Here is a 17250-nt window from a genome sequence, read left to right as displayed (position 1 = left end):
TATGGATTTTGTCTTAGGTCTCCCAAGGACCAAAAAAGGTAGGGATTCCATTTTTGTAGTGGTGGATAGGTTCTCTAAGATGGCCCATTTCATTCCTTGCCATAAGATTGATGATGCAACTTATATTGCAAATCTTTTCTTCAAGGAAGTGGTAAGACTACATGGCCTACCTAGGTCCATTGTAAGTGATAGGGACTCCAAGTTCCTAAGCCATTTTTGGAGAACCTTGTGGGGTAAACTTGGCACCAAGCTTCTTTTCTCCACCACTTGTCATCCCCAAAGTGATGGCCAAACCGAGGTGGTTAATAGAACCCTAGGGCAAATGCTAAGATGTATGATAGTGCAAAACATTAGAGAGTGGGAGGAACTTCTTCCCCACATAGAGTTTGCCTACAATAGGGTTGTGCATTCCACTACTTCTCATTCCCCTTTTGAGGTTGTGTATGGGTTCAATCCCCTAACTCCCTTAGACCTCCTTCCCCTACCCACTCATGAGGCATGGACTTGCCAAGATGGTGAGACCAAAGCCAAGTACATCCAAGACTTGCATTCACAAGTTAAGGAAACCATTGAGAGGAGAGTTAAGAAACAACAAGAGGATGGTAATAAGGGAAGAAAGGAAGTCATCTTCCAAGAGGGAGATTGGGTTTGGCTTCACTTGAGAAAGGAGAGATTCCCTACTCAAAGGAAGTCTAAGCTCCTCCCTAGAGGGGATGGCCCCTTTCAAGTCATTAGGAGAATTAACAACAATGCTTATGAGTTAGACTTACCCCCAAGCTACAACATAAGTAACTCATTTAATGTTTGTGACCTTTCTCCTTTTGATGTAGGGTTTAAGAATTCGTGGTCGAATTCTTTCCAAGAAGGGGAGGATGATGAAGGCATGACCACCTCCTTAGAAGCTCCATCAAGAAGGATCACTAGAAGCATGTCTAGAGGGGAGTCTTCTATTCCATCACCTTTATCTTTGTTTTGCATTACTTTAGTTTGAATTCCCTAAGTTGGTTTCTAGTTGATTTATTTTGGTTGACTTGTTGACTTTGATCCAAAGTTGACCTTTGACCAAGATTAGATTAACTTAAACCAACATGCTAATCCTTGTTTGTCTTGTTTTGTAGGTAATTAAGAGAAAGTAGAGCATGGCTAGGTGGCACTTGGTAATTGGAGCACTTGGATGAAGTGGAAGAGAGAGGAAAGCAAAAAGCATAAAGCAAAAGCAAAAGTAGACATGTACCTTGTCTCCTTTTGCCTTTATGGTTTATGCCTTAGAAGGTCACTTGGTCTCCTTCCTCTTTTGGCCTAGAATCCTCATGGGAATGCCTCCACCAATCATCTTCCTTCACTTGGCCAAGACTCACTCTCACATTAGGTTTAGGGTTTGCTAGTTAATCCTTTTTCATGTTTTTGTATTTGCTAAAGGACCCCTATGAACTCCTATTTAAAGGGTGCTCCTTGTCTTGTAAAAGGGTTGATCATTTTGTTTCTAAACTATTGTGTTTCAACCTTTAAATTTTCGTGAGCTCTCCTTCCTAGAAGTGAACTCACCTTTGCCTTATCTTGCTTGCAAGTGGCGGCACCATCACTCATCTCTAGGGCTTGGTTGGCTTAGATCCCCCCCTATGAGTGGCGTGCTTCTTCCATGCTTCATCTTCTATGCTTTCCATTTTTAATGTTTCTTCTTTCATTTTGGTTCTTTAAGTGTTGTTAATGTTGTGAGTTTAAGCTTGAATCCAACTCTCTTCTTCCTTTCATGAGCTTGAGAAATGAACCTTCACATCTAGATAGCTTGCTATCTTAATGTCCAGTGGGAATTTTCAAAAAGCTTTCTTAAATAACTTCACCATATTCATAACTCTAAAAGGAAACAAGATAATCCTTCATCATTTGGTATCAGATAAATTCTTGTTTCTTGTCCCTATCAAATTCAAAAATCATTTCTATAGGAACGACCAATCACATAATTTAAATATATCCCTTCTAATTTTGTTCGATTTTGTCTAGTATTTCATAGAAATAAACGAGATGTGGATACAGTAGATAATTTTCTCCTTTTTTCTGTTATTTAAACTAATATTCAATCAAATTAAGAAAAGAGACCTTCAAAAAAAGAAATAAAATATAGGTATATTGCCTAATAATGAATGCTAATGCTTGCTCAATTTGAAATAGAGTACATACTTATACTTTATCTAAAAAAAAAAGAAATCTAAGGAATAGAATTAGAATAAAATCTGAATACATTTGATTAGGCTGCACGAAAAATTATTGAACTTCCATTCAGAGTTCCCAAAAAGGTCTTAGAAGATTAAAATAGGTCCGTTGAGCGCCTCACTCTTATGTCATAATAGATTCGAACACTTGCCCCGAATTGACTTCGAGATCATAATTGTTCTAGTGAAAAACTAAAGAAATGAAATTTACTAAGATATCCAATACATGAGAGATAGGAGAGAACAAAACTCAATAGAAACATCTCTAATAAGTTCACTAATTCTGTTTTATGTTGGCAGGTCTCTTTGTATGTGTTGTCTGGAAAGAGGAGGACTCAATGATTATTCGTTCACTGGAACCAGAAGTTAAAATTTTGGTAGATAGGGATCCTATAAAAACTTCTTTTGAGGAATGGGCAAAACCTGGTCATTTCTCAAGAACAATAGCTAAGGGACCAGATACTACTACTTGGATCTGGAACCTACATGCTGACGCTCATGATTTTGATAGCCATACTAATGATTTAGAGGAGATTTCCCGAAAAGTTTTTAGTGCGCATTTCGGCCAACTCTCTATCATCTTTCTTTGGCTGAGTGGCATGTATTTTCATGGTGCTCGTTTTTCCAATTATGAGGCATGGTTAAGTGATCCTACTCACATTAGGCCTAGTGCTCAGGTGGTTTGGCCAATAGTGGGTCAAGAAATATTGAATGGTGATGTAGGGGGGGGGTTCCGAGGAATACAAATAACCTCTGGTTTTTTTCAGATTTGGAGAGCATCTGGAATAACTAATGAATTACAACTCTATTGTACTGCAATTGGTGCATTGGTCTTTGCAGCCTTAATGCTTTTTGCTGGTTGGTTTCATTATCACAAAGCTGCTCCAAAATTGGCTTGGTTCCAAGATGTAGAATCTATGTTGAATCACCATTTGACAGGGCTCCTAGGGTTGGGGTCTCTTTCTTGGGCAGGACATCAAATACATGTATCTTTACCGATTAACCAATTTCTAAATGCTGCAGTAGATCCCAAAGAGATACAACTTCCTCATGAATTTATCCTAAATCGGGATCTTTTGGCTCAACTTTATCCGAGTTTTTCCGAGGGAGCAACCCCATTTTTTACCTTGAATTGGTCAAAATACGGAGAATTTCTTACTTTTCGTGGAGGATTAGATCCAGTAACTGGAGGTTTATGGCTGACCGATATTATACACCATCATTTAGCTATTGCAATTCTTTTCTTGATAGCGGGTCACATGTATAGGACCAACTAGGGTATTGGTCACAATATAAAAGACATTTTAGAGGCACATAAAGGTCCATTTACAGGCCAGGGTCATAAAGGTATATATGAGATTCTAACAACGTCATGGCATGCTCAATTATCTATTAATCTAGCTATGTTAGGCTCTTTGACCATTGTTGTAGCTCACCATATGTATTCTATGCCTCCTTATCCATACCTAGCTACTGACTATGGTACACAACTGTCATTGTTTACACATCACATGTGGATTGGTGGATTTCTCATAGTCGGTGCTGCTGCGCATGCAGCGATTTTTATGGTAAGAGATTATGATCCGACTATTCGATACAACGATCTATTAGATCGTGTCCTTAGACATCGTGATTCAATCATATCACATCTTAACTGGGTATGTATCTTTTTAGGTTTTCACAGTTTTGGTTTGTATATTCATAATGATACCATGAGCGCATTAGGGCGCCCTCAAGATATGTTTTCAGATACTGCTATACAATTACAGCCGATCTTTGCTCAATGGATACAAAATACCCACGCTTTAGCACCTGGCACAACAGCCCCAGGTGCAGCAACAAGTACTAGTTTGACTTGGGGAGGTGAAAATTTAGTAGCAGTGGGCGGTAAAGTTGCTTTGTTACCTATTCCTTTAGGAACTGCGGATTTTTTGGTCCATCATATTCATGCATTTACAATTCATGTAACAGTATTGATACTCTTAAAGGGTGTTCTATTTGCTCGTAGTTCACGATTGATACCGGATAAAGCAAATCTAGGTTTTCGTTTCCCTTGTGATGGACCTGGAAGAGGGGGGACATGCCAAGTATCCGCTTGGGATCATGTCTTCTTAGGACTATTTTGGATGTACAATTCAATTTCCGTAGTTATATTCCATTTCAGTTGGAAAATGCAGTCAGATGTTTGGGGTAGTATAAGTGATCAAGGGATAGTAACTCATATCACAGGAGGAAATTTTGCGCAGAGTTCCATTACCATTAATGGGTGGCTTCGTGATTTCTTATGGGCGCAGGCATCCCAGGTAATTCAGTCTTATGGTTCTTCATTATCTGCATATGGTCTTTTTTTCTTGGGTTCACATTTTGTATGGGCTTTTAGTTTAATGTTTCTATTCAGCGGGCGTGGTTATTGGCAAGAACTTATTGAATCCATTGTTTGGGCTCATAATAAATTAAAAGTTGCTCCTGCTACTCAGCCCAGAGCCTTGAGCATTGTACAAGGACGTGCTGTAGGAGTAACACATTACCTTCTAGGTGGAATTGCCACAACATGGGCATTCTTCTTAGCAAGAATTATTGCAGTAGGATAATAGCTAGGAGGATTTGAAAATCATTATGGCATTAAGATTTCCAAGCTTTAGTCAAGGCTTAGCTCAAGACCCCACTACTCGTCGTATTTGGTTTGGTATTGCTACCGCACATGACTTCGAAAGTCATGATGATATTACTGAGGAACGTCTTTATCAGAATATTTTTGCTTCTCATTTCGGGCAATTAGCAATCATTTTTCTGTGGACTTCCGGGAATCTCTTTCATGTAGCTTGGCAAGGTAATTTTGAGACATGGGTACAGGATCCTTTACATGTAAGACCTATTGCTCATGCAATTTGGGATCCTCATTTTGGTCAACCAGCTGTAGAAGCTTTTACTCGAGGGGGTGCTCTAGGTCCTGTTAATATAGCCTATTCTGGTGTTTATCAGTGGTGGTATACAATCGGTTTACGTACTAATGGGGATCTTTATACTGGAGCTATTTTTCTATTAATACTTTCTATTATATCTTTAATAGCAGGTTGGTTACACCTACAACCAAAATGGAAACCGAGTGTTTCGTGGTTTAAAAATGCCGAATCCCGCCTCAATCATCATTTGTCAGGACTATTCGGAGTAAGTTCCTTGGCTTGGACAGGGCATTTAGTTCATGTTGCTATTCCGGGGTCCAGGGGGGAATCCGTTCGATGGAACAATTTATTAGATATCTTGACGCACCCCGAGGGATTAGGTCCATTTTTTACAGGTCAGTGGAATCTTTATGCTCAAAACCCAGATTCCAATAATCATATATTTGGTACCCCTCAAGGAGCAGGAACTGCTATTCTAACACTTCTCGGAGGATTTCATCCGCAAACTCAAAGTTTATGGTTAACTGATATTGCACACCATCATTTGGCTATTGCGTTTATTTTTCTAGTTGCTGGCCATATGTATAGAACTAATTTCGGGATTGGTCACAATATTAAAGATCTTTTAGAAGCACATACTCCTCCGGGGGGTAGATTGGGGCGTGGGCATAAGGGTCTTTATGATACAATCAATAATTCAATTCATTTTCAATTAGGTCTTGCTCTAGCCTCTTTAGGGGTTATTACTTCCTTGGTAGCACAACACATGTACTCTTTACCTGCTTATGCGTTTATAGCGCAAGACTTTACTACTCAAGCTGCCTTATATACTCATCATCAATATATAGCAGGCTTCATTATGACAGGGGCTTTTGCTCATGGAGCTATCTTTTTTATTAGAGATTATAATCCAGAGCAGAATCAAGATAATGTCTTGGCAAGAATGTTAGACCATAAAGAAGCTATCATATCCCACTTAAGTTGGGCTAGCCTCTTTCTGGGGTTCCATACTCTGGGACTTTATGTCCATAACGATGTCATGCTTGCTTTTGGTACTCCGGAGAAACAAATTTTGATTGAACCTATATTTGCCCAATGGATACAATCTGCTCATGGTAAAACTTCCTATGGGTTCGATATACTTTTATCTTCAACGAACAGTCCGGCGTTCAATGCGGGACGAAGCATATGGTTGCCTGGTTGGTTAAACGCTGTAAATGAGAATAGTAATTCTCTATTCTTAACAATAGGGCCTGGAGACTTCTTGGTTCATCATGCTATTGCTCTTGGTTTACATACAACTACTTTGATTTTAGTAAAAGGTGCTTTGGATGCGCGTGGTTCTAAGTTAATGCCTGATAAAAAAGATTTTGGTTATAGTTTTCCTTGTGATGGCCCGGGACGAGGCGGAACTTGTGATATTTCCGCTTGGGACGCATTTTATTTGGCAGTTTTCTGGATGTTAAATACCATTGGATGGGTTACTTTTTATTGGCATTGGAAACACATTACACTATGGCAGGGTAATATTTCACAGTTTAATGAATCTTCTACCTATTTGATGGGATGGTTAAGAGATTATCTATGGTTGAACTCTTCACAACTTATCAATGGATATAACCCTTTTGGTATGAATAGTTTATCAGTCTGGGCATGGATGTTCTTGTTTGGACATCTTGTTTGGGCTACTGGATTTATGTTCTTAATTTCTTGGCGCGGATATTGGCAGGAATTGATTGAAACTTTGGCATGGGCTCATGAACGTACACCTTTGGCTAATTTGATTCGATGGAGAGATAAACCAGTGGCTCTTTCCATTGTGCAAGCAAGATTGGTTGGACTAGCCCACTTTTCCGTAGGTTATATATTTACATATGCAGCCTTCTTAATTGCCTCTACATCGGGCAAATTCGGTTAATTGAATTCTTTATTATATATATCTGGCAAGAATCTCATTTCCTTCTATAGGGAAGAGAAGCCACTTATACATCTAGGATCCGACTTCTATCATTGATGCTAATAGCAAATTAACCATTATGGCAAGGAAAAGTGTTATTCAGAGGGAAAAGAAGAGACAAAAATTGGAACAGAAATATCATTTGATTCGCCGATCCTCAAAAAAAGAAATAAGCAAAGTTCCGTCGTTAAGTGAGAAATGGGAAATTCATGGAAAATTAGAATCACTACCGCGTAATAGTGCACCTATACATCTTCATCGACGTTGTTTTTCGACCGGAAGACCGAGAGCTAATTATCGAGACTTTGGATTATCTGGACACATACTTCGGGAAATGGTTCATGCATGTTTCTTGCCGGGTGCAACAAGATCCAGTTGGTAAGGATTTCCAATTATCTTCATTTTTTTCATTTTATTATCAGCGATCATAGGAGGGTCCCTTTACCGTTATGTATAAATGGTTTATTCTATTTATATAGATATGGTAAAGGGACGCATTCCATCTTTGTTTTTGTTCATTAGTTATCAATTCTTTTCTTTATCGCGGAGTAGAGCAACTTGGTAACTCGCAAGGCTCATAACCTTGAGGTTACGGGTTCAAATCCCGTCTCCGCAACTTTTTGAATTTGATAAAAAAACAAGGTTTCAAGAAGAAGGGCATTATACGCAGTAAATTCTATGGCATTTTTCATACTATGACTATGAAATACATAGGGCGGATAGCGGGAATCGAACCCGCGTCTTCTCCTTGGCAAAGAGAAATTTTACCATTCGACTATATCCGCGTTTTCATTGTACTTGATATGCGATTTTATTTATACAGAGATGGGCCTGATATTCTATATAGGGATATAGGGATAATGAAAAAGAAATTTAGATAATAGATATTGTCTCCCAAATAAAATATTTTCTATTACTATTCATTTTTATCAAGAATTCCCATTTCTATTATTACATTTCTATTATTATATATGGTTTTTTTCTATATATCTATATAATTGAATTGAAATTATCATTCTATCGAATATTTTGATTTACTTTTTTCTTAAAAAAGTAAGTTCCTATTAATAAAAAATTATATTTATCTATATAGAGATACAGATAGATATTCTATATTATTAAATACTAGACGACGTATAAATAGATTTATAGTATTTCATTTGAATATTCTATTCATATCATATTAATATGAATAGAATATTCAAATGAAATTCAAATTTTTATAGTTCATTTTTTCTATTTTATTTCTTTTAGTTTCACAATGTACCACCATATAAGTATAAGATATAAGATTTTTCCAATAGAAGAAGTTTACTCCCCCTTAGAATGTAATGTGTTATAGTTTTCTTTTTTTTTTTAGGAACTGATCTATTCCCTTTATGGCTGACAATCCGAAAGAATTCTGAGGGAGGGGTCATTTCATTTTTAATCTAGAATAAAAAGAACTTCAAGAAATGAGAGAATTAAGAATACCCACTAGAAACACTAATCCAATCCATAATGATGTACCGGAAAATAGAACATTTTTGTTATTTGACCAACCTTCAGGAGAAGCAAATACAACAGGTACACTAATCAATAAAATAAATGAAATAGCAATTAATGCAAAAACAGCTAATTGGAAAGCAATAGTCATGTTTCTAATCCTCCAATTTACCAACAAAAGAACTTTACCATTTGATCCCTCAACCCCTGGATGCCTTTCTTAATATTCATTGAAAAAAAAATTTGTAAATGGAAAAACGCAGAAGGGTTTTATCATGAATTCATTGATTTTGTTTATTATCAACCCTTTTGAGGCTTGGATCGAGGATAGTTTTTTTACTTCACAAAAAGGCATGCTGGATTTTGTACCTATATACATACCGATAGAAAACTAAACCAATAAATTCACATTGAATATCTTTCCTATGGGTCGATAAAAGGGTATCAATTCAAATACTCATGGTCTACTCAGTGGAATAAAGATAAAAAAATATATATATTAGCTTTTGGAGAGATGGCTGAGTGGTTGATAGCCCCGGTCTTGAAAACCGGTATAGTTTGAAACAAAGAATTATCGAGGGTTCGAATCCCTCTCTCTCCTTTTTCTCGATGAATAGATTTGTTTATTTTCTTAGTTTCTATCGAATCTTTTTTTCGGACTGGGCTATATATCCTCAACATCCCGAAAAAAAGATTCGATAGAAACTAAGAAAATAGGAAAATAAATTCTTCTTTACGACTTGCTCTACTCAACCAAATATTTATAGTAAAAAAAAGGGATTTCTACTTCATTGGATCTCACGTCTCAATTAAGAGGAGTCATGGAAAGAACAGGTTCAAAATCGCGATCAATTCCTTTTTCAAATCCTGCGGCAGCTGCGCGAGCTCTTCCCGCGTGCCATAAATGGCCTACAAATAGAAAGAATCCTAGAACAAAATGAGAAGTAGCTAACCAACTTCTAGGAGAAACATAATTGACTGCATTAATCTCTGTAGCTACGCCACCCACGGAATTTAATGAACCTAAAGGAGCATGAGTCATATATTCCGCAGAACGACGTTCTTGCCAAGGCTGTATATCTTTTTTCAGTCTACTCAAGTCTAAACCATTAGGACCCCTTAGAGGTTCTAACCAAGGAGCACGCAAATCCCAAAAACGCATAGTTTCTCCGCCAAAAATAACTTCTCCAGTCGGGGAACACATTAGATATTTACCTAAACCTGTAGGTCCTTGAGCAGATCCTACATTAGCCCCAAGACGTTGGTCTCTAACTAGAAAAGTAAATGCTTGAGCTTGAGAAGCTTCTGGACCAGTGGGCCCATAAAACTCACTAGGATAAGCGGTATTATTAAACCAGACAAAGCAACAAGCAATAAAACCAAAAACAGATAAAGCACCTAAACTATAAGATAAGTAAGCTTCTCCAGACCATACAAGTGCACGCCGAGCCCATGCAAAGGGTTTGGTTAAGATATGCCAGATTCCACCAAGTATACAAATGGAACCCAACCATACATGCCCTCCAATAATATCTTCCAAATCGTCCACACTAACAATCCACCCTTCGCCCCCAAAAGGCGATTTTAATAAATATCCAAATAGAATACTTGGACTAAGGGTCAAATTGGTTATTTTTCTTACATCTCCCCCCCCGGAGCCCATGTATCATATATAACTCCAAAATAAAGAGCCTTGAATACTAGAAGAAAAGCACCTATACCTAACAAGATTAAGTGAATACCCAAAATTGTAGTCATTTTATTTCTATCTTTCCATACATAACCGAAGAACGGAAAAGATTCTTCAAGAGTCTCAGGTCCCAGAAGTGCATGATAAATACCGCCAAAGCCCAATACTGCAGAGGAAATTAAGTGAAGTACTCCAGACACAAAGTATGGAAAAGTGTCTATAACTTCCCCCCAGGACCTACTCCCCAACCTAGAGTAGCTAGGTGGGGAAGCAAAATTAAACCTTGTTCATACATGGGCTTCTCGGGTACGAAATGAGCCACTTCAAAAAGGTTCATTGCTCCGGCCCAGAATACTATTAATCCAGCATGGGCTACATGGGCCCCTAATAGTTTACCAGATAAATTGATAAGTCGGGCATTCCCGGCCCACCAAGCGAAACCGGTAGTTTCCTGGTCACGACCAGTTAAAGCTAAAGTTCCATTAAAGAGCGTTTCCACGTGGTAGAACCTCCTCAGGGAATATAAGGTTTTCATGAGGCTGATCTTGAGCTGCCATCCACGCACGAATACCTTCGTTTAAGAGAATATTTTTTGTGTAGAAAGTCTCAAATTCAGGATCTTCCGCTGCGCGGATTTCTTGAGAAACGAAGTCATAAGCACGTAGGTTCAGGGCCAAACCGACTACCCCAAGAGCACTCATCCATAAACCAGTTACTGGTACAAATAACATAAAGAAATGTAACCAATGTTTATTGGAAAAAGCAACCCCAAAGATTTGGGACCAAAAGCGATTAGCAGTAACCATTGAATAAGTTTCTTCAGCTTGGGTTGGGTTAAAAGCACGGAATGTATTTGCGCCATCACCATCTTCAAATAAAGTATTTTCTACGGTTGCACCATGAATAGCGCATAGTAGTGCAGCGCCCAATACACCAGCAACTCCCATCATATGAAATGGGTTTAATGTCCAATTATGAAATCCTTGGAAAAAGAGGATGAATCGAAATATAGCTGCTACACCAAAACTTGGAGCAAAGAACCAACCAGACTGACCCAGTGGATAAATAAGGAATACAGAAACAAAAACAGCAATTGGACCTGAGAATGCGATTGCATTATAAGGTCGCAATTGAACAGATCGAGCAAGTTCAAATTGACGTAACATGAAACCTATTAATCCGAAAGCACCGTGGAGAGCAACAAAAGTCCACAGACCGCCTAACTGACACCAACGGGTAAAATCTCCCTGTGCTTCAGGACCCCACAGTAACAACAAAGAGTGTGCTAAACTATTAGCGGGAGTGGAAACTGCAGCGGTTAAGAAGTTGCAGCCTTCTAAATAAGAACTTGCCAAGCCGTGAGTATACCATGAAGTTACAAAGGTCGTACCTGTAAACCAACCCCCCAAGGCGAAATAGGCGCAAGGAAAGAGTAATAGACCGGACCAACCCACAAAAACGAAACGGTCCCTCCGCAACCAGTCATCCATAATATCAAATAAATCATTTTCATCTTTGGTAAATTTACCAAGAGCTATAGTCATAGCGATCCTCCTATTCAACTACTTCAACCATTTCCCAACACCTCATAGAGCATTTTCAGAGATGGGACGGACCTTGATCATTTATCTCTATTCATTTCTCTCTCTATATATATATAGAATATATAAGTATACTTTCCCTTGTTTTCTAATCGGTTTCGAATAAAAAATCATTTATGGGTCTATTGATATCTAGGGCAAATCCATGAACTCGATGTGGTTATTCCTTATCTATTCTTAAAAATCTTCCAAGTCATCAATCATAAAATCTGCTATGACTCCAAAATCCGATAGAAATTTTTTTTTCAGAACTGTTCAAGAAACAAATGATCCCCTGTTTCACTTCTTATACCTAGCGGATCTTCAGACATATTTCTCTCCTTTCATCAAAGAAACTTATTCTTGAAGTTTGGTTGTGAATTGACTTCTATTTTGTCTAGGAAACTACTGTAGGATCATAGGTTTTCTAAATTTCTATTTCATTTACAGTTTTTTCTTTAGTATTTCATTTTTTTTTATAAATACTATAATAAAAAGAAAAAACTGTAAATGAAAGTTTTTGTCTCATATATATGAATTGCTGGAAAAATATCGTACACATCGATATGAAAAGAAACTATTTGATATGTGAAGACATAATTTAATGTATTTTTCTATTATTTCTATAAGATTCTATCTAATCTTATAGAAATAATAGAAATTTATGGAAAAAAATATGTTTCATTTTAATTTTAAAAAAACTTGTTTGGTGGAACTTGAAATTCGTATTAAGGCCCTTCTGAGTAAAGAAAAGGCATAACCTTTTTTCTTAGTTCAGAAACAAGAAGATTTCATTGGAAATATTCAGAGATTCTTAGGGAGTCTAAACGAAAAAAGTCTTAAAAAGAAAAAAAATTGTTCGAATTGAATCTTTATCAAATTTGAATATCAGAATAGTAGATATAAATATAATTCAACGGGTTAGGTCCACTTACTTTTTTTTATTTTTCCATTATTGAATTTTACACTTTTTCTTTTTTATTACAAATAGAAACTTTTTCAAAATATCAAGAATCTTTTTATTCTTCCTTCAAATAGAAAGACTATTGCTTTTGAAAAAAAAGTAAAAAGCCCCTTATCGGATTTGAACCGATGACTTACGCCTTACCATGGCGTTACTCTACCACTGAGTTAAAAGGGCCCTTTTTCTTTCTTTCAATTTCTAAATAAGGAACTAGCATGACTAGTACATATATTTGTTACTGTGTATACTTATTCTATAAATTTATATAAATTATTTCTATAAATTTATATAAATTATATAAATTAAATGATATAAATGGGATTAGAATACATGTACATCAATATCTATTATTTGTATAATGACTCATCAAAGAACAAAAAATTGGATTTACCTAGTGAATAGAATATAGTTAAAAAAAAGAATTGATTAAGATTGGATTTGATCCATATCAAATATATTATTTCAAAATGGATTCTTGAAGTCATTCTAATCATAACACTAAATTCTTTTTATTGATACATAAATGTACTCACAAAATAAAATATTTCATCGAAACATTGATAAAATCGAATCATTGATAAAATGGATTCAATATGTTCTGTCCCTAAACCAAATTTTTATTTTTTTATTGAAAAATTCTATTTTCCAAAGTTTTTTTTCTTAGTATTAGATATAAATCTACCTATCGAATCTTAGTATTAGTAATAAATGATAGAAATGAAGTTTTAACCTCTCGTCCTTTGCAACAAACGAATCATTCCTGTGAAGAATTTTCTCTTTATTGGAACATTACTTCTTTTTTTTTCTTATTATGACTGGAATAAAAAAATTTAGAAATATAAATGATTAATAAAAAATTTCTATGGAATTATGAAAGAACGAAAAATATTTTTTTTTATCGAATCATATCATTATATTGACAATTGCAAAAAACTGTTCATACTATGAACGTAGTATAATGGCGGTCGGGCAAGTATGCCCCCATCGTCTAGTGGTTCAGGACATCTCTCTTTCAAGGAGGCAGCGGGGATTCGACTTCCCCTGGGGGTAGGGTGTTACGAAAGGAAGTTGATCAAAAATTTTCAATAAAAACTGAAATGTATTCTTCCTATTGTGCTGGGTCGATGCCCGAGCGGTTAATGGGGACGGACTGTAAATTCGTTGGCAATATGTCTACGCTGGTTCAAATCCAGCTCGGCCCAAGAATTTGCCGATCCACTATGAAATTCTATAACCCATTTATAGTTCTCTGGAAATGACTGATGTGCTATGATACGGAAGAATCAAAATATTAAACATATCTAAGGTTATTTCTTTTTTTTCTGTATTCCATATTTCTTTCCACAAATTCAAAATCTTGTTAATAATCGGTATTCATGTCAAGATCTGTAAGTAGAAAATATAAGGAAAAATTGAAAAAAAAAATATTTTTTTTTCATTGATTCAATTTTCAATCGATTTGTTAATAGAATAAGAATAAGAAACAGATTACGAGTAATTTGTGTCGATCTCACTAAAGTGGATATCGATATACATATCAATATATAAAAAAATGCGCTTTTTTCATTTACAACAAAAAGGTTCGAATCCGAAATAGAAAAAGAAAAGGTTTGACAGAAACGGTCCGTAAAAATATTTATACAGTACACCCCTTTCCCTGGGATTGTAGTTCAATTGGTCAGAGCACCGCCCTGTCAAGGCGGAAGCTGCGGGTTCGAGCCCCGTCAATCCCGTTGGATATAAATCCAAAAAAATAAAAAATAAATTCCTTTTTTGTGTATTTGTAGGGAATCAAATTGATAAACAAAATTTTATTTGGGGCCCCCCCCTGCTTTTTCATTTGTTTCGCCGAAAAAGGAAGGAAAGGGATTTTGGACTTTCATCAAGAATAAATGTTTTTTTGTTTTATTTAGTATGGATAAAAGATCTTCCTATGTTATACTATTTCATGAGTTGATTTGATAGCTCAGATTTTGTGATTCATGATATTGATCCGATTTGATATCATTGAAATCCAATTTATACCATTGTTGAAAGATTGAACATTTCTATGGGATTAAATCCCGAATTTTTTTTTTAGAAATTTAAGAGAAATAGAACATAATAAAGATTATGGAAGTAAATATTCTCGCATTTATTGCTACTGCACTGTTTATTCTAGTTCCTACTGCTTTTTTACTTATAATTTATGTAAAAACGGTAAGTAAAAGTGACTAATTTCACTGAAATATGATTTCTTCATTTTTATGAATGATTTAAAAAAATGATCGTACAATCAGCGTAATCCAGATAGTAGAAATCAATTTGATTTCTACTATCTGAGAATTGCGTCCAATTTTTTTTTTTCAGATTCTTTTTACAAACAATTCCGGTATCTTAGGAAAAAAAGGGGGTAAAAAAACAGGAATGGTTATTACACGGTCCGCCATTTTCCATATATATATATATATCTATATAACCAGGTTAAGCGTCAGTTCATCAAAATAGAAATTTTAAGAAAAATTTGATTGGAATAGGAATCCATTTCTTCTTCTTTTTGATTCCCTTGTTTTTCTCAAAATAGGAATATGGGAATAATGAAAATATTTGTTTGATTGAAAGAGTATTTTCAATTCCTATAAGATACATAGAATACATTACACTACTAAAATATAATAGAATCAAGATAGATTTTCTATTTGAACTCAATTAATTAGTATTAGTTTAAATGAAATATTTTCATTCAATAGTTTCAAAATTCAAAAATTCAGGTAGAAATCAACAAGGTTACTTGGATCCCTTAACTCAATTTTTAGTATCCCTTCATCAAGACCATTCCTCATGCTAAGCCCTACAAGCTTACTTGGTTAAGTAAAGAGGGAGAAATAGATGTCAATAAACAAGTCCTAATTAACTTCTCTATAGGAAGCTACAAAGATGAGGTGTTACGTGATGTTGTTCCCATGAAAGTCACACATATCTTACTAGGTAGGCCATGGCAATTTGATAAACAAACTTTACATGATGGCCATACCAACCAATACATTTTCTTCAAAAATGGGAAAAAGACAACTTTACTACCTCTATCACCTCAAGAAGTTAATAAGGATAGAAATATAATAAGAAAAGATAAAGAAGAAAAACAAAAGGGGCAAGCTTTCACCAAGGTGTTACTTGCCTACGAAAAAATTCTTCCAAAGCAAGATGTGCATCACCCTTCCTTCTCTTCCCAAGCAAAAAAGGAAGGCCCAAAGCACAAGCAAGAGAGGAAGAGTAGTCTAGAAAACAAAAATGGCCTAACCAAGACTAGGGGTAATACCCTTAGAAAGGATGGAACAAGAGCTCATAAAAGGGAGGCGCAAATCCTCCCCCAAATCAAGTCAAGCTCCATCTACAAAGGCTTAAAGAATTTGTGGTCAAATTCTCTCCAAGGAGAGGAGGATGATGAAGGATTGACCCCAACCAAGGATGGAGGCACATGCTTAAGAAGACTAAGCATGTTTAGAAAGGAAGTTCACTAATCCTTCATCCCTTTCATTTGTGTTTGTTATTTTTGATTCCCTAAGTTGACTTAGTTTGATCAACTTTAGTTGACTTGTTGACCTTTAACTAGGTTTGACTTGTTGACTATAGTTGACTTGACTTAAGCCAACATGCTAATCTATGTTTATTTGCTTTGTAGGTTAATTAGGAGTAAGAAAGCAATGCTAGGTGGCGTATGGTGATTAGGGAGCATAAATGATGTGAAGGAGAGAGTAAAGCAAAGGCATAAAGCATAAAGTAAAAGGCATAAAAGAAATGTACCTATGTACCTTTGGTCTCCTTTATTTTTAGCACACTTTGGCCACTTTTTGGAGACATATGAGACACATTCTTTGTCTCCTTTTGTGCTAGAACGAAATTAGCCTTGCACACACCATAATGAGCTCTTTTGTCTCCCATTTTTGTAGAGACATCCTTAGGTATCTGATATCGCTGTCGTTGGGCGATCAAATTACCACTACTTTAGCAACTTCAGTATTGCCAGTTTGTAGTGAAGAAAATAGTTAGGGTTAAGATAACCCTGAGTCGTCTCACAACGAATACGGAATTGATCTCAAATATTTGATTCTCAAAAATGCAATTTAAACTAGCAACTATAAAAATAGGGGGGTTTTGATATGCAAAGAAAATGACACGGAAGATTGTAAACACAGTAATAGTAAATAGGTCAATTCCACTGCTTTTTCTAAATAAGATTCTTCATTGGTTATCTAGAGATTATTGTTAAATTAATTATTGTTGTTGATTTACAAATAAATAAATGTAAAGACTCAATTCATTTGTTGGCATCCTCACTTTTAATCAAAGTACAGTCTCAATTAAAAGTGAGAATTATTAGATTGTCCATAGTAAATTCAATCAAAGTACAGTCTCAATTAATTTTACTATGCCTAATCATGTCTATTCCTTTGTTTCTTTATCAAATAGAAAACTTAATTA

General features: G+C 35.8%; 3 non-coding genes and 1 pseudogene across 4 annotated transcripts; 1 reads left to right on the top strand and 3 right to left on the bottom strand.

The window, feature by feature from the left end:
* Positions 1-7784: 7784 nt before the first annotated feature.
* TRNAG-GCC lies at positions 7785-7855 on the bottom strand. The gene has a single exon. It is a non-coding gene; the product is annotated as a tRNA-Gly (tRNA).
* A 562-nt stretch (positions 7856-8417) lies between these two features.
* LOC114176298 lies at positions 8418-12330 on the bottom strand (annotated as a pseudogene). Its single transcript, XR_003602987.1, has one exon. The product of XR_003602987.1 is annotated as a photosystem II CP43 reaction center protein-like (transcript).
* Positions 12331-12894: 564 nt separating this feature from the next.
* Positions 12895-12966, bottom strand: TRNAT-GGU. The gene has a single exon. It is a non-coding gene; the product is annotated as a tRNA-Thr (tRNA).
* A 1482-nt stretch (positions 12967-14448) lies between these two features.
* TRNAD-GUC lies at positions 14449-14522 on the top strand. Its single transcript has one exon. It is a non-coding gene; the product is annotated as a tRNA-Asp (tRNA).
* Positions 14523-17250: the final 2728 nt, after the last annotated feature.

Source organism: Vigna unguiculata, chromosome 1 (assembly GCF_004118075.2).
Source record: "Vigna unguiculata cultivar IT97K-499-35 chromosome 1, ASM411807v1, whole genome shotgun sequence".
NCBI classification, from domain to species: Eukaryota; Viridiplantae; Streptophyta; class Magnoliopsida; order Fabales; family Fabaceae; genus Vigna; species Vigna unguiculata.
This window is presented reverse-complemented; position numbering and strand designations above follow the sequence as displayed.